The sequence below is a fragment of the Vanellus vanellus genome (genome assembly GCF_965231255.1).
Source record: "Vanellus vanellus genome assembly, chromosome: 2".
Taxonomy (NCBI): domain Eukaryota; kingdom Metazoa; phylum Chordata; class Aves; order Charadriiformes; family Charadriidae; genus Vanellus; species Vanellus vanellus.
In genome coordinates this window covers 138,378,841-138,400,676 of record NC_138906.1, presented here as the reverse complement: position 1 = coordinate 138,400,676, position 21,836 = coordinate 138,378,841, and positions in this window count along the sequence as shown.

Sequence of the window (21,836 nt, the reverse complement as noted above, 5' to 3'; positions counted from 1 at the left end):
AGTTACTCTTCTGTTTCTTGGCCTGTAAATATGTGGGGGTCTGGGAGAGTAGACTTTGACTTAAACTTCCAAGAAGAGTTTGCAAGGATGCTATAAATGCTGTCAATAATGCTATAAGCAAGAATGCTTTCCTCCTTCCAAAAAGTTACTTGGGAAAAGGGGACCTTTGGCAGAAAATTAACTTCTGCTTCTGGAAAGATTGAGAAAATCTTTCTAAAATTCTGTGGGGGAGAGGAGAGTTGGTCATGGAGAAACAGAAACACCGGAAAAGGTGGTGTCAGCTTTCCAGGAGAGGAGCAAAGATGATCTAAATTTAGGCAAGGGGGCAGAGGAGTGATGGGAGATGAAAGAATTTTGGAATTTGCTGTGCCTCACTGGGGCACAGGGTGGAGATAGTGATATAGATCTGGGTCCATCAAAGCGAAGGGTTCCCATGATGCAGCCTCCGTAAAATGCTAAACAGACCTGTATTTCATAAAATTTTAGGCTTTGTGATGTATCTGTGGTTTTGTATTCCTGTGGTACTTGATCCTTGCCTGTCAGCATTCGTCAGCTGACTAGTGCCTCAGCACTTACCTACATTAGAATTTCTTCCCCTTTTGAAAATTGTATCATTTTTAAAAGAAATGTTTGGTGGTGTAGATTATTTCTTACTAAATGTTTAAACTAGTGCAGGTTGTGCTGAGTGTATGCAGAAAGTTTACATTAAGAATTCCATCTGGGATTCGCATTTACGGAGCAGACTACTTGTGATCTTGGGGACCATAACCTGCACTCAGGACTGGTATGTTTAAAACCTGCCCAGTGGACATCCAGGAATGAGCTGGGATAAGTACATAGGAGGGACGGTGGGGTAATGAGCTGTAGGGTACCTGTTTTGGAGTACAAAGAAACGTCATTTGATTGCAGTAGGTAATCTAGAGTGCTAATGAATTGATATAGAATCATAAAATAATTTAGATTGGAGGAAACCTCCGGAGTTCACTCAGTTCAAAGCAGGGCCAACCTCAACATTAACAGGCGGTTACTCAGGAAGAACTCAGCCTCTCCTGTACCATTTGCTGAGAAGACCTTTGGTAATAACTCCTCCCAAATTGTCTCATCACACTTTTGCTCTGTCTGCTGCAAGGGATTCCTCTGCTGTGCAGTGCACTTGGCAAGGGGAACTTAACAGAATCATGGTGGCTAATTTAATTGGTCTATATCGACTCTGTCACAGCAGAACTGAGGCTATACTGGTCTGTTTGATAATTCTGTTTAACTGTCTTCACGGACACAGGTCTCCCCAGGTAATCTTAACTTTTTGCATAACAATTTTTTGTCACTGAGTAATTAGCAAAAGTTTTCAAGCCACTTAATCTTCATTGCAGATTTTCTTGTTTTCAGATTGCTTTCTTGTAAATTATGTTTTATATTATACTCACGATGGGACTAAATATTTCAAAAAGCATCCTGAGATGCCGTAGCAAAAATAGGTTTATTTTGTAGAAACATTAATTTGCTGTTTCTTCATCAACTGTTTTTCAGTTCCCCTGACAAACCCACATGCTACTAAGGTTCATAGTTGAAAAAAATCATTGATGGGCACCTCATGATAATTCTTCAACATAGCTTTTTCACCTATAGTCTCTTGAGAGTCAGTAGTGTTTACTGCCAAAGATCATATATTTGGACAATCAGCTAGAATCTCTTTCCTTTTCCACTCCTTGATAGGACAGTATAGGAGAGAAATCTTCAGTCCTAGTCCTGTAGATAGCAAATGCTGTTTTGTTCAGTCTGAAATCTAATTCTCCAAATACAACACGCAGCTTCCTTATTTCTCTGGTAGTCCTTTGCTTCTTTCTGCTTCTTTCTCCTATGTTACAGAAAGACACAAAATTCTTCCACGATTCATTGGCAAAGGATCATAAACTGATTTGGCTTCCTGCAAAAAAAAAAGCGAGACTGTGGAATTAGTAATTGATGCATCATGATATGTACACTGCTGCCTGGTGGCATTTTGCTCCAAAGATTATATAATATATATATATAATATATATATAATTTGGATTATAGAATAATCCAAATCTAAACTATGCGGTTTCCAGTCACTGGTAGTACCATGTGCAGGGGACATACCCTAAGAAGATACCAGTTGTCACTTATTTTTGTTTTCCAGGATCTGAAAGTTCAATATTTAAAAATAACTAAATGGTAATAATGCTATGAAAATTCTCATACTTGTGTGATGCCTGGTGTAGAGTACCCTGTTGATTAAGGACAGTGTGTTACCCATAGGGGTAGTGAGTTTATTAAGCACATCCAGTGTCTCCTTTTGTTGCAGCTGAGGAAAGTATTTAAAATCTGATCTAACTCTTACAGAAATGAGTGAGAAATAGACCATGCCATGAGAGACATCGTGCAATTCCAGTATATACCATTCATAGCATTTTCAGCAAAATACTACTGGTACTAACAGCATGTCATATCTGGAAAGATTTGTGTCCCAAAATTCCTGCTGTCACCTAAAAAACACTTTCATGATGAGGCTGACTCTTCCAAGATAGCTTCTGAAAGCAGTGGGTTGTTGTCCTATCCCTAGAGCACATCTCTGCAATGGATGTTCGTACAGTAAAGAAGAATCAAGGTTTTATTCAAAGACAGTTAAGTTTCACTAACATGGTTTTTGTGTTATTGGAAATCTATATTCCCGGGCACAGGAAAGTTTCAGTTCAAATACTCCTGCATGTTGAGGGATTTTGGAAGCTAGAAGTTCACTGGTAGGAGAGGAGGCTCCTTTGTGTCTCAAGCAAAAGCATTACGCTGCAGAATAGGGTGACTTGCTGTGGGGATCACACAGTGAAGTGAGTATGTCGGAGTTAGAGCCTTATTACTGGGGCAAGAAAAAGCACACCTTTGTCCTGATGTGCCAAAAGTGGAAAAAGAGATCATAGCAGAAAATAAATAGTATAAGCTGTCACATTGTAGTATGAACTGTGCTGCTCCACAGAACAAGTGCCAGGAAGAGAATACCATGATCAAAACTCACGAGGAAGGACTCAGAAACCTTGATGCCATTCCTAGTCTGAGGTTGTGCTCATGCTGCATGCTGAGGTGCTACTGAAGTAGACGTACTGAAGTAGATTTTGGTGGCACAGGTTCAGCTGCCTAGGGAGCACTGAGTGCCTTGGGAAGGCTTGTGCACCGAGATTTCATTGCTCTCCAACCCGGCGCAGGCACATTTGTTCATGCTGCAGTCCTTGCTTCCAGATTACAATTAGAGAAGACTTTTGAATGTGTAATTCCCAGTAATAGAAACTCGCACATTTGTAAAGTGTCAGCAGAATGTTTGGACTACATTCAGTAGCTGTTTCTATAGTAAGCTGAATTCAAATTGAGTTAGTGCAGTTATTCCTCTTGGAATATCTTATAAGTGATATTCGGAAAGGTAAATCAGCCTTTTTCAGGTCAATTACTTAATTTTACACAGTCACACCTTGGGACCTTAGACAGGTTAGGAAAGTATCATGAGTTAAAACTTACCACCTGATCTGATAACTGTCTGATAACTGTTCCCTTACACAGTCAGCACACAGCGAGATAACATGCCTTAACCTAGCCTATGGAGGAAGAATTTTCAGTGTAATTGCATTAACTTTGTATTAGCTGCAGAATAAAATACACACGTGAACAGGTATTGTGCATGTAAGATGCTATAGCTTGTGTGTACTTGTAAAGCTATGGACAGACAGTGTGTTCCAGGTCTAACTGTGCCATTTGAAGATTTTGCCAGTTTGCACCTACACTCTACCCCTTTGATGCTGTAGTTGCTACTGGTGTAGCTCTGCTGGTAAAAGGGTTTGTTTAAGAGCGCTTTCATTTGCTTCAGGCAAAGCGAGCAGGTTGGTTTAAACCTTCTTTGTTGACTAATCCATCTGACTTGTTGGAAGCACATGAGGGAGCGCTTACTTAATTCCTTCTGCCAACAGAGCTGCGGGGGTGGAAACTCTCAGCAGAGGAGCGGTAAGAAACAACTGGAAGAGCGATAATGTCACCGACTGGCACACCTGTCTGCTAGCTGAGTGCCAGCGCATGACTTCGTCCTGTATGTGCTGTGGGTATTACAGCTCTTCCAGACATGTCTGTGCCTTTTCTGTAACACATTCCTGGCTTAATGCTCTTTTATACTAAGTATTTTTATATGGCTCTGGTAATACCAAACAATTTGAAAGCATCCAGAGGTGTTAAAGCCTTCTTACTTGTCAAAACAATGTGAAAATGTCTAACAGGTGAATATCAATGACTAGTCTTGCAGAATTAAATCCATAATTTTCTTTTGCAGAACCTGAGCTATTCCTTTAAAGGATGCCAGATGCATGGGGAGCCCTGGATGCAGGGTGGTACTGCTGCCCCTCAGCCAAGGGACAGTCCATTTTGGGGCTGTGTCACACTGATTTCATGCTACTGGGGGAAGTTCACATCATGGAGTGGGGTCCAGCCTTCATTCCCAGTTTGCACATTTTCTCATGGTCACCGTGTGTGTGACTCCCATTACTCTTAAACCTAGAGGGGTCCAGTTGCACACAGGCCTCTGAGAAGAGTTTTGTCTTCCTAACTGTGAACAGATGTCCTTGTCACCCTCTTCCCAGGTGTGTCCTCCCTGTTGTAGAGTCTTCTCCTCTGGCTGCACCATCACCTTGCCTGAAAGGCCTGTGGGACGTGTGCTTCCCTCCTTTCATGCATCCCCCTGCTGTCTTTGTCAAACTGTTGCTGTGTGGCAGATTCATTGCAGAGTCTATCTTCTCTCTGTTTTCTTCCCCTTTTCAGTATTTTCCTAATCTCTTGGGGGGGCTTTGTCCTGGTTTCAGCTGAGATAATAGAGTTAATTTTCTTTCTAGCAGTTGCTATGTTTTCAGATTTGGTATGAAAGGATGTCAATAATGCATGGTTTTAGTTGTTGCTAAGTGATGTTTATACTAGTCAAGGACTTTTTTTCAGTTTCCCATAGAAGCTGAGAAGGAGCATAGAGAGAACAAGGGAATGGCCAATGGAATATTCCATACCATAGGTATCATGTTTGGTATATAAATGGTGGTTAGCCAGGGTGGTGGGGGAAATCCACAATCTCAGCTTGGGTCAGGCTGAGCACCGGGCAGTGAAAGTGACTTGTGTCTTGTATATTCTTTTACCATTATTATTATTGTTGTTTTCCTTTTCCATTATTGTTCTATTAAACTGTTTTTATCTCAACCCATGAGGCTTTTTTTTTTCCCTTTCCCCTCCTTTCCTCCCTCTTCTCCCTGCTCTTTTGGGGGAAAAAAGAGGAGGTGAGTGAGGGGCTGCCTGGTCCTAGTTGCTGGCTGGGGTTAAACCATGACAGGCTGCTAGATATCTTTACCAAGAGATTGTGCTTTGTCCAGCTGGTGGTGTTGCTGTTATTGCTCCTATGTTGCTTCTTTTGGAAAGTTCTGCTTAGTCCAATCTTCTTAACATTGTAGCTTTGCACAGTTGTTTTTGGTTGTTTCTTTTTTTTTTTTTTACTTTTCTGTTCTCCACATGGACAGCACTGCTATTTGGTTTGTTCAGTCACCTGCAGCCTAAATGAAAAATGCCTTTTTTTTTATTCCAGCAAAGCACTTGAGCATGTGTTTACCTCTAGATAAGTGTGTTTTTCATGTGCTTCCATGAAGAAAGGACATAGGGGTTTGCTAAAGAGATTTTTTTTTTTTTTTTCCTGAAGTAGGGCTGGAAGAGCTGATCTGAAGCGTGCTGCAGGAGGTGGAAATCTGCTCACTCCTTGGGTCCAAGTGCTTGGGTGATGGAGGGATTTTTTTTCTGTATTCCTATGGCTCCAGCTATGGCCAGTTTAGCCTTAGCAAATGAGAGGCATTTCCTCTTAGTTGCCAGCCCTCCTTTAAAGTAACATAGCCGGTTTCCACCTAAGATTTGTTAATCTTTCTTATTCACATCTTTCAGATCCTTTTGTCTGTTTTTGGGTTAGGTGTCTACTCTGAGTGGAGGTCAGCTCTGAAAGCCTCTGGATTTCAACCTTTAGCTGACTGAAACAATAGTATGTTCTTGGTATTTCATGTCTTTTGTTTCTTTGATGGTCCTCCATAGTAGTCCTGTATTTTTCAGTTTGCAGCTAGGACAGATGTGCTTTATCAGGGAGTGAACGAGCTGTGAAAGAGACACTCTAATCAGGAAGGAATCGAAGCTCTTCTTCTGGGTATTTAAACAACTGCACTTTCCCCGGCCGTGACTTTGATCAGTGCCTGTCCCATCAGGTTACAGCCTCCTCCTAACACTCTGACTTCAGTTAATCCAATGTAGCCCTCTCTTTTTAGCCTACTTTACATCTCTTGTTCTTCTGGATGACCTTATACATTTTTCTTATTTCTAAGTCTGCCAGTGGGCTGATGGTACTCTCTTTGTCCTAAGTTACCGAAGTTCATAGAAAGCATCCATCTCCATTAAACCTTCCTTATATTAATGACCGAGACGTTATTACAGTTATCATCAGCTGCAGAATCTCAACTGAGTGGAGTTAGTCCATGGAGCAGTAAACAGCAGTGAAACTTGAAAATTTTGCTTATTAAAATGTCTTCCTTGGAGGACAATGTTTGCGAATCCCTGTCTTGGGAGGAGATAAGGAAACAGCACAAACTGATTTATTGTGGTCCACTTCGCTAATCCTGCAATTCTATACTGCAGCCATAATTATAACTATATTTGCTGGAGGGAATTCAAGTGATCCCTAAAAATATTTTTACAGGATATCTTTAATCACTCAGAATATCAAATTTAAACCAGAATTCCTTAAACTGAGTGAAATTTGTCAACAAAGATGCTAATGCCAGGTCAGTAAGGAACAGGGTTAGCACGCTTAAACTTTATTACTGATGTCCTCATTATAGGATGTTGCAGTTTCTGCTGTTGCCAATGCCAGACATGGTCATGCAACTCTTTTCTTCTGGCCATCTTTGGCAGGCAATGCACAGGCATGGCTGCAGTGCAGCTGCAGCGTTAACCCAGGCAGGGACCAAGGGGAGGGGACTTAACTTCAAAGCAGGTCCCAAGGGAAGGAGGGGCAGCCCTGGCCAAAGTCTCCCTGCATTGCATTTGGGAAGAGCTCTCCCCAAGGTCACCAGCTGCACTGTCTCTGAGTTGGCCCCGAGCCCCGGCAGCCAAATCCCCGGGAGGATGGGAATGGGCTCAGGGCCCTGACATCCCGTTTTGTCCTTACTAAAGCCCCCTGCACACTTCACCAGCCATTCCCTGACCTAACACTCCTGTTTTTGTTTTCTTTTTCCAAAGCAGGCTAATGCAAGCAAGGGAGGAAGTCCACAGCAACGCTGTCTTTGCACTGCCATTGTGCTGCCCCTCTCCCTAGTGTACATTTCCCCAAACCGTCAAAGCCCTCAGCCGTGCCAACATGCTCCTCTCCACACAGAGTGCTGCATGGGTTCCCACATCCCATGTTGATGACCTTATGCCTGTTGCATTCCCCTATCCAAATTCTCATAATATTATTAATGCCCACGGCCGTCTTGGATAGCTTGTTTAGGGCCTGGGAAAGGGTTGGTTAAACATGGGTGGCTGTTCCCTTCTCCATGGCATGGACCCTGGAGCGTGTCCCAGAAGCATCAGCACCTCTGGTGCCCATTTGAAGTAATCTTGCTCACCATCCTTTATTTTCCTCCTCTTCCTCCTCTTTGTGATATGGACAAGCTGTTGTCCTAATATACTGAATCTTAACAGCCTTATGTTGCTGTGAGGAACATTGTTGTTGCCAAATGGGTGTTTCAGAAAGGCATGTCTATTTTCACTAGGAAAAAAACCCCAGATTTTATAGTATTGCTAAAATGTGAACTCTAATGCTTTGTAAAATCCTGGTTTAGTCAGGAAAATGTCAGGCTTACCTCAGTGTAACTGCTCAGGCTTTTCTGGAAGTTGTAAGTAAAATGAAAAACATTTAATTGTTTTTGTGTGTGAGAGAATGGAGAGTACTATTGACATTAAATGAAAGTGGCTACTTGAGTTTCTGTTGGTGTATTCTGTAAGTGTTCCTGGAAATTAGGCATATATCATAATTGAGTTAATTATGTTAAAGTAGGGCAAACAAAAAAAGCCCTGCAGACACATCTATGCACATGGATTTTAAACATTACAGTTGGCACCTTTGTAATATTTTGATTTAATCTGGGGAGGCTACATTTTCAAAACCAGGTGCTAATGCTAAAGCACTTAGTGCCAGTCACCCAACTACATCAACACACTCATTTCAGTAGTTTGATTGAGTTTTCGAGAACACAACGTAATGGTGTCAGCTCTTGGGTCAGATATCTCAGCGAGACAGAAGAAGTGCTCACAGAATTTTTTTTGAAGAATTTACATGTCCACTAGAGTTTCCATTGTGCAAATGCAAAGCCCACAGTTCGTTCAGTGCACAGTTTGGGAACAATTCTGGGTTTCCTGCTGATACACAGATTGGAGTTCATGAAGCCAGTGATTTTGAATCATCTCTGTTTGGTCGGGAGACTTCTGTGTCGGCAGATTTGTCATGCCCTATTCTCGTATTCCTTCCACCTCTTGGTTAGACAGCAGCTACACACTATTTCTGCAGGAGATTCTTGGCTCCAGGGAAATCCATGCAGTATGGGAAGATTGTAGCAACTCTCCACAACGGCAGCCGTTCTTCTAAGTATGCTTGACTTATGAATACTGATCGAAACTCAGGATTGGATCTCTGTGTTGTTAGGGTGCACTATCATCAGGGAACTGCTGTCTAGAACAGTGATCTCCAAACTTTTTTGATAGTGTACCCCTATCGCTAAAAAAAATTTGAGCATGCACCTCCAATATATGTATATTTTTTTATTTATAGATTATATACATGTATTACTGTCCTAATATATTATGTAAATTATAAAACACACACAAAAATAGAAATAAAAAAGGATAAAGGATAAAGGATAAAAGATAAAAGAAACACCTTTTACAATTTATTTATTTATTTACTAATGGTACAAAATGTATTTTCTTGCCACACCCCAATGGACCCCTTGGGTGCGCACACCTGACTTTCAAAACCAGTGATCTAGAACATGGGCTAAAGCTCAAGGCAAAGAAACAAGACAAAAATCAAGAAAAAAATATTTACTCTTTGTCCTTAACATACTCTATGCAGAAGGTTAAAAGACCAGACTTTCACAGTCTGGTCCAAGACTATGGAATGAATTCCCTCAGGAGCTAAGACTATCGTAAACATCATCATCCAAATGTAAACAAAGTTTCTTTAACCTGCTTTTATGACATAAATACATTGCAACATATACATTAAAGAAAAGCGCCTAAATTATCAAAGCAAATCATGCTACAAACCTCTCCCCTGGGGCAAAGGAAGGGAGAATAAACGATGCGTTGCTTAATGCACTACTGGAAAGCAACTGGGTATTGCTGCAATGGGTGAGAATGTGAATGGACTAGCGTGTGATAGAAAACTGTATTTGTTACTGTTTCTACTCGATTAAAAAGCTGCACCGATGTGAATTAATGTTCATTTCTGGCCAACAGGCATTATATATTCATTTTTTAATTGGATACTACTTGTTTAGGATTCTTCTATTGTTTTCTTCTTTCTGCAGTGTCATCCTGACTGTGGAACGGTGAATGAATTACTATAAATCATTGACTCTGGCTGCGTCTGGCTGTAAAACAAGCTAATTTCTTGACTCGCTTCAAGAGGCTTTCTTGGGTTATCATAGAATCATAGAATCTTAGAATCATAGGGTTGGAAGGGACCTCTGGAGATCATCTAGTCCAACCCCCTGCCAGAGCAGGGACACCTTAGAGCAGGTTGCACAGGAACGCGTCCAGGCGGGTTTTGAACGTCTCCAGAGATGGAGACTCCACCACCTCCCTGGCCAGCCTGTTCCAGTGCTCTGCCACCCTCAAGGTAAAGAAGTTCCTCCTCATGTTTAGGTGGAACTTCCTATACTCAAGTTTGTGCCCGTTACCTCTTGTCCTGTCACTGGGCACCACCGAAAAGAGCCTGGCCCCATCCTCCTGGCACCCACCCTTTAAGTATTTATAAGCATGGATCAGGTCCCCCCTCAACCGTCTTTTTTCCAGACTAAAGAGACCCAATTCCCTCAGTCTTTCTTCATAAGAGAGGTGTTCCAGTCCCTAATCATCTTGGTAGCCCTATGCTGCACCCTCTCCAGCAGTTCCCTGTCCTTCTTGAGCTGGGGAGCCCAGAACTGGACACAGTACTCCAGGTGTGGCCTCACCAAGGCAGAGTAGAGGGGGAGGATGACCTCCCTCGACCTGCTGGCCACACTCTTCTTGATGCACCCTAGGATGCCATTGGCCTTCTTGGCCGCCAGGGCACATTGCTGGCTCATGGTCATCCTGTTGTCCACCAGGACTCCCAGGTCTCTTTCTACAGAGCTGCTCTCCAGCAGGTCAGCCCCCAGCCTGTACTGCTGCGTGGGGTTATTCCTCCCCAGGTGCAGCACCCTACACTTGCCCTTATTGAATTTCATAAGATTCCTCTCTGCCCAACTCTCCAGCCTGTCCAGGTCTCTCTGTATGGCAGCACAGCCTTCTGGTGTGTCAGCCACCCCTCCCAGCTTTGTATCATCAGCAAACTTGCTGAGGGTGCACTCTATCCCCTCATCCAAGTCGTTGATGAATATATTGAACCGGACTGGACCCAGTACTGACCCCTGGGGAACACCACTTGTCACTGACCTCCAACTCGACTCTGCGCCCCTAACCACAACCCTCTGAGCTCTTTATATTTCAGTAAAGCTGGATTGCTACATCTAAATATAGATCAACCTTTAAATTACTTGCTTCCAAAATTAGTTCAAAGAAGTATTCTGAATCATAAATACAGTTAATACACAGAACAGTGAATCCCAGCCTTTCTGGAGGTACACTGTTGTTTTACCTGAACGCTGAAGTTTATTTCATCCTTGGTGCCTGGATAACTCTCCTACTCATTGTATGAGTCGCGACAAACCTGGAGTCAAGACTTTCTCCGCCCCGTGTCCTTCTCACAAGGGAAAGTACTAGAAAAGGCAGGCTGCACGCTCCCACCTCATTTGTAGCAAGTCATTCACCCAGGATCTAGTTTCCAGATGTATGTAAGAATGGGAAGAGACTAACTTCATACCACATTCACTGCTTTCCTGATTATGACAAGAAAGCAGTCTGGGTTTTAGAAGTGATTAGGGCTGGTTGGAAACTTGTGTTTTACATTGGAAAGTGTACTTTCTTAAAAAAAAAAATAAAAAAAAAGAGGTATTTTTATAAGCAATTTTTTGTTTTGTCATGGTATCTCATTTTGGCTGGTGTTCCTGGGAAATTAGATCTCTCGCTGTAGCACAGTGCTTTCCTTCTGACCACACTGACTGGTATGTTATGGAAGATGTAGTTTGACCAGCTTGTCCTGCCTGTGGGAAAGAATGAGGCATCTTTACTCGAAACAACAAGCTCTTTCAAGCTATGGAGCTACACCACAATGGGAAATGAAAGTGTAACATTGAGATGACTGGAAGCAAAGATTTTTAGCCTTGTTTCAACATGATTCTCTACCATGATGTTTCCTAATCAAAAGCTTTGGAATTTGTGTCCTGTGCTTGTGCCTTGGAATATTACCTTTAAACAGTCAGTTGCAGCTGTTGATATCTTTGAGTGTGGGAGACTAACTGTTGGTGAAAAATACAAACAACGTGATAAACTAGTATAACAATAAATGAAACTGCAGCAGAATTTACCTATATTAATAGATTCAGAGAGTCACAGAATGGTTTGGATTAGAAGGGACTTTCAAATATCATCTAGTCCAACCGCCCTTTGTGGGCAGGGATATCTTCCACTAGACCAGGTTGCTAAAAGCCCCATCCAGCCTGACCTTGGACACTTCCAATGACGGGGCATCCACAACTTTTCTGGGCCACCTGTTCCAGTGTCTCACCACCCTCATCACCCTCATTGTAAAAAATTGCTTCGTTATATCTAATCTAAATCTACCCTCTTTCAGTTTAAAAATGTTGCCCCTTGTCCTGTCACTTACAAGCCCTGGTAAAAAGTCTCTCATTCCCTATTTTATAAGCTCCTTTTAAGTACTGAAAGGCTGTAATAAGGTCTCCCCAGAGCCTTCTCTTCTCCAGGCTGAACAACTCCAACTCTCTCAGCCTTTCTTCATGAGCTGTATGCCAGCCCTTTGATCATTTTCGTGGCTCTCCTCTGGACCAGCTTGAAGTTCATTTCTTGCCTGTTGCTGAAATCTAATTCTTGGTGATGTCTAAGTGCTGGTTTCATGTAGGAAATGTTGAATGTCAGCTTTCTTTGGGTTGATAAAACAGGATGAAAATGGATAATGACACTTCCTAATTTCCCGAGGGAAGGCGATTCTTAATTTAGCTTGATGTAAAACAAGATCTTCTTTGACAAGTTTTGCATAAACCTATCACTTAACTTTTCTCAGGCATTAAGTGCTTCTTTTGAAGCTGATCTGAGTATGAAGTAGGGCATTTCAGTAATATTTCCATAATGTTTTGTGTAGTAGCTCAGTAAGTATACTAGCAACTTGCCTCTTGTCCAGTCTTTCAAAAATAATGCATGTTTTTGTATCAAAGCCAATATTTTAAATCTACAACAGACATAGAAGTCACAAACAAATGTTCATGTGGGAAAACAAAAATGCAGGATTAATTCTGTTAGTATGAACTATTTGAATCTTGAATATATTAAACCTTATTTCTGAACAACTGTTAACTTTGGAAGTAAAAGGTTAAAGTAGAAAGTAAGCTGTGGTGTGATGGCAAGTAGATTGAAAGATTTGTGACTAGAAGTATGATTCTCTAGTATTTCTAGAAGTGCGTCTGAAGAAATAAATGAATATTATTGAGAGTTGCCATGTTGCTCAAAGGGCTCTTACAGAACGATGTCTTCTTCTCTGAAATTCTTGGCCAAAACATCACCACTAGCCTTCTTTGCTTATATTTCTCAATTAACAAATGCACTTGAAGAATTTTCTACTCTTTTGAGTGAATGAATTAATTCATGTTTGTGCAACGTTTTCAAGACAGAACTACCTACAGTAACCCATGACTGTCTCTGAAAATCTAACCAAATTATATTTGGCTTAACTAATCTGTAAATGACACTCAGTAGTAGTAGGATTTTACACAGTGCAAATTTTGCTTCAGCCTTCTGGAAAAGAATCATTGCTGAATGTTCCTACAAATCTAGTATAATTTTGGTTTTACCCTCATCTTAAAAAAAATCTTGCTCCCTCACCTACCAGCAAAGGCGGTTTCATACTTATTACCTGAGGGCTTTTGGACGATCTGTGCAACCCAATAAACACATATGCAGACTCAGTCCTTTGAACTGTGACTAAATGCAGCTGCTGTCGGAGCTGGAAGCACAGGCACAAGAACATTCTAGTGTTACATGGCCTGGAGTTCATGTTAAACAGGTAGTGCTAATGGGGAGAAGAGGACTACAGACCCTTTAGCTACTCCCTGCCCCCCTTCCCATCCAAATACATGTATCCCTGGACATTGTTGTTGTTGATGATGATAATAAATAATGTTACTGTTATGGACCTACTATCATGTTCAGGAGAAATAAAATTTGAGCGTCCTGTTCCAATTATACATTCAATGGCACAAAGTATAGGCAGATGTTCATGTTACTGCAAACCAGCTAAGACAGAAACAGGCAATGCCTCAGCTGCACTTTGATCCCTGTGTGGGTGTTCTTACTCTGCAGTGAATGTGAAGCACCTTCACTGCATTGCATGTGGACTCACAAAGTTACTCTGATGTTCTTACTTGGTGTACCTGCCTGTTTCATAGGATTAAGCACACATGCTGCTGTTTACATAGTTTACATCAAGTTTTCAGGTCTGTGTCTTTAAAAAGCGACCATGATGTTCCACCATAGTACCCACAGCTGATTTGTCAACACTAGGCTGGATAGCCACCGAGCTGCAGCCATTTAGCTCAGCAAGGTTCCAGCCAGCAGCAGCAACCTGCTTCTGGGTTGGGAGGGTGTTCCTCATAGCCTCCTCCAGCATTGGTTGATTGGATTACATGGTTCACCTGTAGGTTCTGGAGATGCTGTTAACTCTTTCAATGTTTTGGGACAGTGGAGCTGCACTTCTCTGAGGTTATGACCTTGCACCAAAGTTGGGAATGAGCACAGACAGAAATCTCACAAATTGCATCAGATGTCTTCGGTCTGTCACATCACCAGCAAACCCACATGACTGCATCGTCAAAACTTGCCTTCAGAGGTCATGTGTCATTGCTGACATGTCCTCTTCATGGCCTGTATGTCTGATTTAAATCCTTGTGAGTTACTGGGATAGTTAAATGCAGGAACAGATCAGCTTCCTATTCTGGATCCATGTGGGGCAGCAGGGAGGAGAGATGTGATGAGCCTGCAGAGCTTTTCAGCAAATGCTGGAGGACTAGGAGCCTTCTGCCCTGGGATCAGTGAGGGTAGACAAGCTCTCTCACAACACCTAATATGCACTAGCTTAGTGCTAGTGAGCATGGATGTTTCCTCCAGAAGTCTCAGTAGATACTGTGACTTATGGCAGGCGCTAACTGCCATGCAGTTTAGTTAGGGTAGATGCTTGTTAGCCTGTCCTGGTAAACTTGGCAAAGAGGAGGTTCCCTCAGCCACGTCTTCTTCAGAGAAGTATGGAAAGGAATAATTTTGTGTAGGACAGAGGCAGGAGCTCAGCTGGAAAGAAAATCTCTTCCCCACCCCTTTCTTTTTTTCACTGTGGGCTCTTGTGTAATGTCTTCATCAAAGTTGGCAAATTATGTTTTATCTGTGACATTCAGCTTCTGGTCGGCACTGGGGGTGTGTGGCCTGCAGGGTTACAAACAAAATGCTGCACCTCTTCAAGAAGAGCTTTGCCCATTGAATCGGATCACATTTGGTTCAGCTCCTTTTAGGTGATACCACAGACTGGAAAAACTTCTGTATGAAATACTCCATCAACCCCGTTGTCCTAGCACTTCCTGCGAATAACACGGTGACCTGAGGTAGGGAGCATTTCCCCTGAGCTAGCTGTGGACGTGGTGTGTCTCACCGCTGTAATTCTTTGTCTTCGGGCTTCTTGTTTCACATTCTGGCATCTGTGACGCTCCTTAGCATTGACTGGTTTCTGCTTTTCATCTTGCTCACACCTTTGGCTGTTGAATGGAGCTGGAGAAAGTCCAGACTTCTCTTGAGTGCCTAATTCTTCAGATCAAATCCATCTTTGCAGGTTTGTTTTTGGCTTTTATTTTTGGCTAATGAAGATAATGATACCGGCATTGCTAAAACGGTGGTACTTGTTATCTTCACAAATCTTTTTCTACCTTTCTTCCACTCTATTCCAAGGACTTTCTTCTGGTTTTAGTCTCCTGTTGTGCAGATGCATTTTGCTGCAATTTTAACTGTCATTCATCCTTCACTGTGTGATGTCTTGTCCTGTTTATGGCCTGTGCCACAGAATTTGTCCTTTTTATTTTACTGTGTTGTCCTGGTCCATGTCCAGCGTTACTGTGTGAATAAAGTAATCATAAACTACCTGCAGTTGCCTAAGAAATTCTTCTAATAAAGTCTTCAGCAGGCAGAGTCAGCGTAATGGTCTCACTAACAGTCTGTCCCTTGCAAAGGATCCTGGCACAAAGACCTTTGTCAGGAAGCAGTTCCTGCATCCCAGCTGATCTAGCAGTTGAGAGACTCCCCAGACACCTCCTCATTTTTGTGGCCAGCTCAGTTCAAATGCAAAGATGAACTTGGCCATGTGTCCTATAGCAGTTTTTCTTCTCCATGGACAAAAAATGCTTTTACACCTTTCCTTTTTCAGTCTTGCCCTTTACAAAATTTAAACTTTATTTTGTATGTGCATCTGAATCTTCTGCCTTATCTTTATCTTCGTCACACAGTGGGATGATGGGCTCTCCCATTCTCCAAGGATCTGACATAGGCTGAACAATCATTGCCTAATCTTCCCTCCTTCCTTTTCAGGTTAGAAGCTTCACAGTTTTCAGTCTGTCTTCTGTGCCATTTCCACTTGGAGATCTCCTCGAGCAAGACTTTCTTTCAAAACATTTTGCTGAAGATGTGATTGCATCTCCTTTACAGTACTTCTTTAAATAAATTTCTCATTTATTCATATCCTTCTCAATCTTTCAGCTGCTACCATCTGTCATGGGCTGCTTGTGTCCACCTTTTCCTTAGCTGGATAATATCTTTTTTCATAAATCCCATCTTTTGTTTCTGACTAGTTCTTCTGAATAGCCTGCACTGGCAACATTTTCTCTGTGTGGTCATGTTCCCTCTCTTTTCCTCCGTTCACAGACATTCCTCTGGTATAACTCACTCCAGATTTTCCTTAGGCTATTTTATAGGCTGCTGGCACTTGAGTATTCCGTTCTTTTCTATCATTCATATGAGTTCTTCTACATCTTTTTAGTTAATTTTCACAAAACTTGTCTTCCCTAAAATCTGCATGCTATAATGTCCCTAGATAATTAGCTGTTGTAACACCACTATCCACAATACATTTGTACTGTGAATATCCTGCACTTGAAGTAAAATGTTTCCATGGTTTGCAAAGGCTTTGATTTTTAAACTTGTAAGAATCAAGCTGTGGTCTGTTGTCTGCCACTGCCATTATCAGTATGCTGTTTCTGGAAAATACCTTGACTATGACATCAATAATATGCTCATCAGCTGTGTCATATATTTCTGGGTAGGAGAAATCATAACTTAGAGACAGCATGTAACTTTTTTTCCACGTGCAGTCACAGAGCAGACGGCCTTTCTTTAAATAGTGTGGTCCAAGCCCCTGCTCAAACTGGGATCATCTAGAACAGGTTGCCCAGGACCCCCAGTGACCAGCCACCAGCTGGGGTTTGTGCCTCCCATCACATTCCTCTGAGCCCAGGTTGTGACCAAGGAGCAAATCTGCATCCATCAGTGCAGTTACATTTTTTATTACATTGGTGCACACAACATTGGATTCTTGTCTTTACTCTAACTTTTTTGAATCCCACTTAGTAGTAGCAAAATTTTATCCATTTGCTGTTCGTCTACTTCTTGTAAATTTGGGGTGTTTTTCCCCTATAATTCCTATACTTGTATTTAGTGTTGTTTTCTTTTGTCTTCATGGGCCTGTCTGACTGTTATGAGTGCTTGGCTAATGAGGTCTAGGAATCAGGGTTATTTTGCTGGACACAGGTAGCTGGTACCCCAGAGCACCCCCCGTCTTCACCTGTATGTGAGACATCCGTGTACACTGATGGATAAAACATGGGGCCTACAGGAGACCCATGCCCTGCTGGACCAGTAGATGGGGTCAGACAGGACTCTCTAGGGCACCTTGAGGGCAGTAAATGACTTATTTAGGTGACTGAATTGAGTCCCTATTACTGAGCCCATGTGTTTCAACCATTCCCATTAGCTGAAATGACTACAAACATATTTTTTCCCCAAATAACCATTTTTTCCCCACTCTAAAAGGTATTACTAGTCTATATTCGGCACGCTTAGATTTTCTTTGCAAAGTCTGGACCGTAACTGCACATACCACATCAACCTGTCTGAAGTTTTTGCAGAAAATAATTTTAGTCTTGCAAATATAGCAGCTGCGTGGAGCTGAGTGCTCCTGATCCAAGCTTGTTTCCAGGCCACAGGCGAAGCTTTATCCTGCTTCTGGCAAAACAGTCGTCTTGCCTTTTGAAGCCTCTCCCTTAGCTTTCACTTTTGCTCTAGCTGTGTATGCTGCGTATCAATCTGTGGTTTGCTAATTTAAACCGCTGTTTGTTTATCTCCTTTGTCCTCCAGAATTTGCTCTTGGTCTTGTGCCAGGCTCTGCACAGCACACACAGCTGTTTGGGGGGGGAGTTCCAAGTTTAAGTCAGGAGCTTTGGAGCTTTTGTTTTGTCTTGATTCTCCCCTCCTTATTGCCACAAATGCCATAGATCTGAGGCCACTGAACCAAGAAGTAGCTAATCTGTTGCAAATGACCTGAAAGAATTTGCCTCATCTATGTTTATATTTATATTTTATAGAAATAAATATTATATATAACGGAACTTTTTAAAAATATATCTATATAACATATATATATATATATATGGTTTTGTCCCAAGTTCAGTCTTTGTAGGGCTGCAATTTATTTGAGGGTGTGTCTCATAAGGATCTCCTCTCCCCACATAGAATCATAGAATTATAGAATTGTTTAGGTTGGAAGGGACCTTGAAGATCATCGAGTTTCAACCCCCCTGCCATGGGCAGGGATACCTCCCACTAGACCAGGTTGCCCAAGGCCACATCCAGCCTGGTTTATCCTTTCTCCTCGCTGTCTGCCATCAGAGAGGAGCTGGACCTGGACCTTCTGGCCTGGTTTGCCCACCTCTTGCACTGGGGAATGGGTGGGACATGATGGCCAACTCCCAGCCTGACCTAGGAAAGGCACTGAAAGCCCCTGCTTGGCTGGTAAAGCAAAAGCGAAACAGCAAAGCATGGTAAGCTGTGATGGCCTCTGGTCCCCCAGTTCTTCATATTGCAGGTACCAGTCTGGAGCAGAGTCCTGCCTGGGAGTGACAGAAAGGATCATACAGGAAGTTACAGCAGTGTTTCGCTGTGAAACACCTTTGCTGAGGAAATACAACATTGATGGGCTAACAAAAATGGCTTCTATAAGAATCAGTTGACATAAGCCTGAAGCTAAAGCTGGACTTTCAACATAAATCAACGGATCTAGAAGCTTTTCGCATATTTGTGTCAGAAGGGCTCATGCAGCCAAAAAGGGAAAAAAGAAGAAATGCTTGCATGACCAGTTTCCCCTTCTGTAAATAGCAGAGGTCACTACTCATATAATTAGAACTGAATACAGGATATATATTGGCATAAGCAAAGCAATATGTCTAAGGGGAATAACTCATATTTAGTCTAAATCTCTGCTTATGAGAGAGAGGTTTAGGTTACAGACTTCACACGGTTTTCTTGTCTGGAGTGAATGGTAACAGATCGATAGGACAGAAGGATTTCTTTACCACCAGTAGCCAAATATTCTTGCATCCAAAACAGGTTGTGCCCAGTGTTTTTGTAACTAAAGGAAGTGTTTCATGGTCTTTCTCACTGGAAAAGGCACTACATAAAGCCTTCAAGCCTGATTTTTCCTTCAAGCCCCTGTAACTGCAGGAGGAAGGAGAGAGGCCAAGCACCCGTTACCCAACCTGCTCCCTGCCACAGCCTCAGCTGTGACACTGTTTTGAACAGATATTATGACAAATTAATTTCTCTCAGTGGCAGCAGTCTATTTGCTGCTCTAAGATGTTTTAGTGAGTTACAGTTTGAGGGCTGGCATATCCCACCTCCGGCTGTGCTGCCCTTCTCTGGCCATGAAATACATGATGAGCTGCTGAGGATGAAACGCTGGTCTTCTGTGCTCTTGCAGATTTTTAAGTGGAAAGATGTGAGCTGTCCTGGCTGAGATTTTGAGGTAATCTTCCACTACAACTCCCTCCAGCAAATTATACAGCTTTATTACCAGGTAGCTGGGAAAGTATGGTTGTTACCAGGACTGTACGAATGGTCTATGTGTTGTAAAGGCAACACAGTCTTTTGCCAGTACCATGAATTTGAGACCTTTTCTTATGAAGACCTATTATGGTTTGAAGAACCCACAATAATTTATTGTCGTTTAGACAATTATTCTGTCTCTGATGACCCCTCCCCACCCGGAAAGTGGAAGCGAAAAGAAGCAAAGAAACCCAAGGGTTGAAATATAAACAGATTTACTAGAGTAAGATTAGATAATTAACATTAATAGTACTAAAGAACCAATACTGATCCTGACACCAATACAGAATACGCACAGATTATACTCAGCCGATTGTATCAGTAGGAAGCTGTGCACTCCCAGCAGTGGACAGCAAATGTCGGACACTACGAACACTACATCTTTGGGAGGAAGGGAAGGGCTCAGGGGTTCGGCACCAGGGCAAGAAGTTCTCTGGATCGCAGCCATCAAGGGAGAGAGAGCACTCCTCAGCAAACTTTCTAGTTTATATTGAATGTGATGTTTGTGGTATGAAATAATCCTGTTGGCCAGCTTGGGTCAAGTGCTGAGGTCCGCTTCTCCTCATCCCTGCACCTGGCAAGCTTGAAAACATTGAGACCTTGAAACCCACATACCGTAGCTGGCTGTGAAGTAAATATTTTCACCAATTCGGACACTAGAGTCTTCTAAAAGTGCAGCTTTCCCTAGCATTAGGAGAGAAATAGTCCTGTGTTGCTCAAAACAGGACAAGACTTTTGACCAACAATCATCTTAGGACAAAATGGCAGTGACAACTATGAAGGCAGAGCAAAGCCACCCCAGGGAGTTGCTCATGGCAGCTGGCTCATTGGGCTGGTGTCGCCCTGGCCAGCGTGGTGGCTTGCCTGCCGTCCCACTGAAGCCACGCATGGGGAGAGGAACCCAACCAAAGCAGCTGATGTGGTGGAGAGGAGACGCGGGCTCTATATTATTCCTTTGCTCGTAAGATGACAGTGGAGCCTGGAACATTTCAATTTCTCTTTATGTATACAGGGCATGGGTGTGAGCCACAGACAAAACGGTCTTTATAAGGCAACGATTCCGGGGCGGCTGAGGCAGTGCTAGCGGGGATGATCCATGCTGTGCCGCTGCGTAGCCACGGGTGGGTGGAGAAGCCCCTCGCTCCCCAGCACTCCTTCCCCCCCTCTGGGTAAAACAAGGTAGGGGGACTGGGTGAGGTGACTGTAGTGGGAGCCCGTGCCTAGATGCTGGAGCAAGGTCGGGGCATTCGAGGTGAAGGGGAAGCTCGGTGTTCTGCAAATCAGCATCCTGGCAACCACCGTGCCGATGGCGCCAAGGCTGGATCGTAGCTGAGGGAGAAAGAGGGAAAAGTAGTTTGCAACCTAAATTCTTGGCAGCAGCAGAGGCTGAATGAAGTGGTATCAGCATTGCTACGGTGGTGGTCTCCAAGCTACAGAGAAGCCAGCATCCCCACCACATTTGGAGTTCAATTCTTCCTATATAGTGGGCTTGCTGTCTTCTGCCCTTAACCTGTGCTGGGGCTACATATATAGGGGGGCAGTTGGAGCCGTTATTGTTGCTGATGGATTGGGATCTGTCCCAGCAACAGGAGGCTACAATCTGTTCTCAAATATATTAGTGCCAGTCACCCTAAAAGTTTGCCATCCCTGATGAGGGGTCATGGTACCTCTGCATGCATCCGTGCTCTGGAGCAGTCCCCCTCCTCCTGCATGTCCTGAGGGCTTCTTTCTGAGGCACAGAGAGTCCACAGCTACGGACTACCTGGTTTCTTCCCAGAAAATAATGCATGCCTTTAAAATAAACCCTTCTTACACCAAAGCATTTTTACTGAACTTCAGGCTAGGCTGAAAGTCTACAAAAGACATAAAAATGTTATAGAGAGAATTTTCTTTATCTTGGGAGGTGGTATATAGTACACATAAAAAAAAAACCCAAACCCTATTCAAGGTCCATAAGCAGTGGGAATCACATATATGGGATTTACTTATTATGTTTTAGCTCTCTGCAGCAATGTAATATAACTGCAGGTGAATCTGTGTTGAGAGGCCAAATGCGTCATGGCAGGTTTCTGCCAGGTATGTTTTGGGTGCTAAAGGTGGCGTATGAAACCAAGAAGTAGCTTGGTGTGCAACAGGACTGCTTGACTCCAGACAGTAGGGTTGTGTGGGTAGGGAAGATGTTAGAGCTGGTGCTCACTGTCCTTTGTACAGTCACAGACTCTCCATTTGGAACACTCACC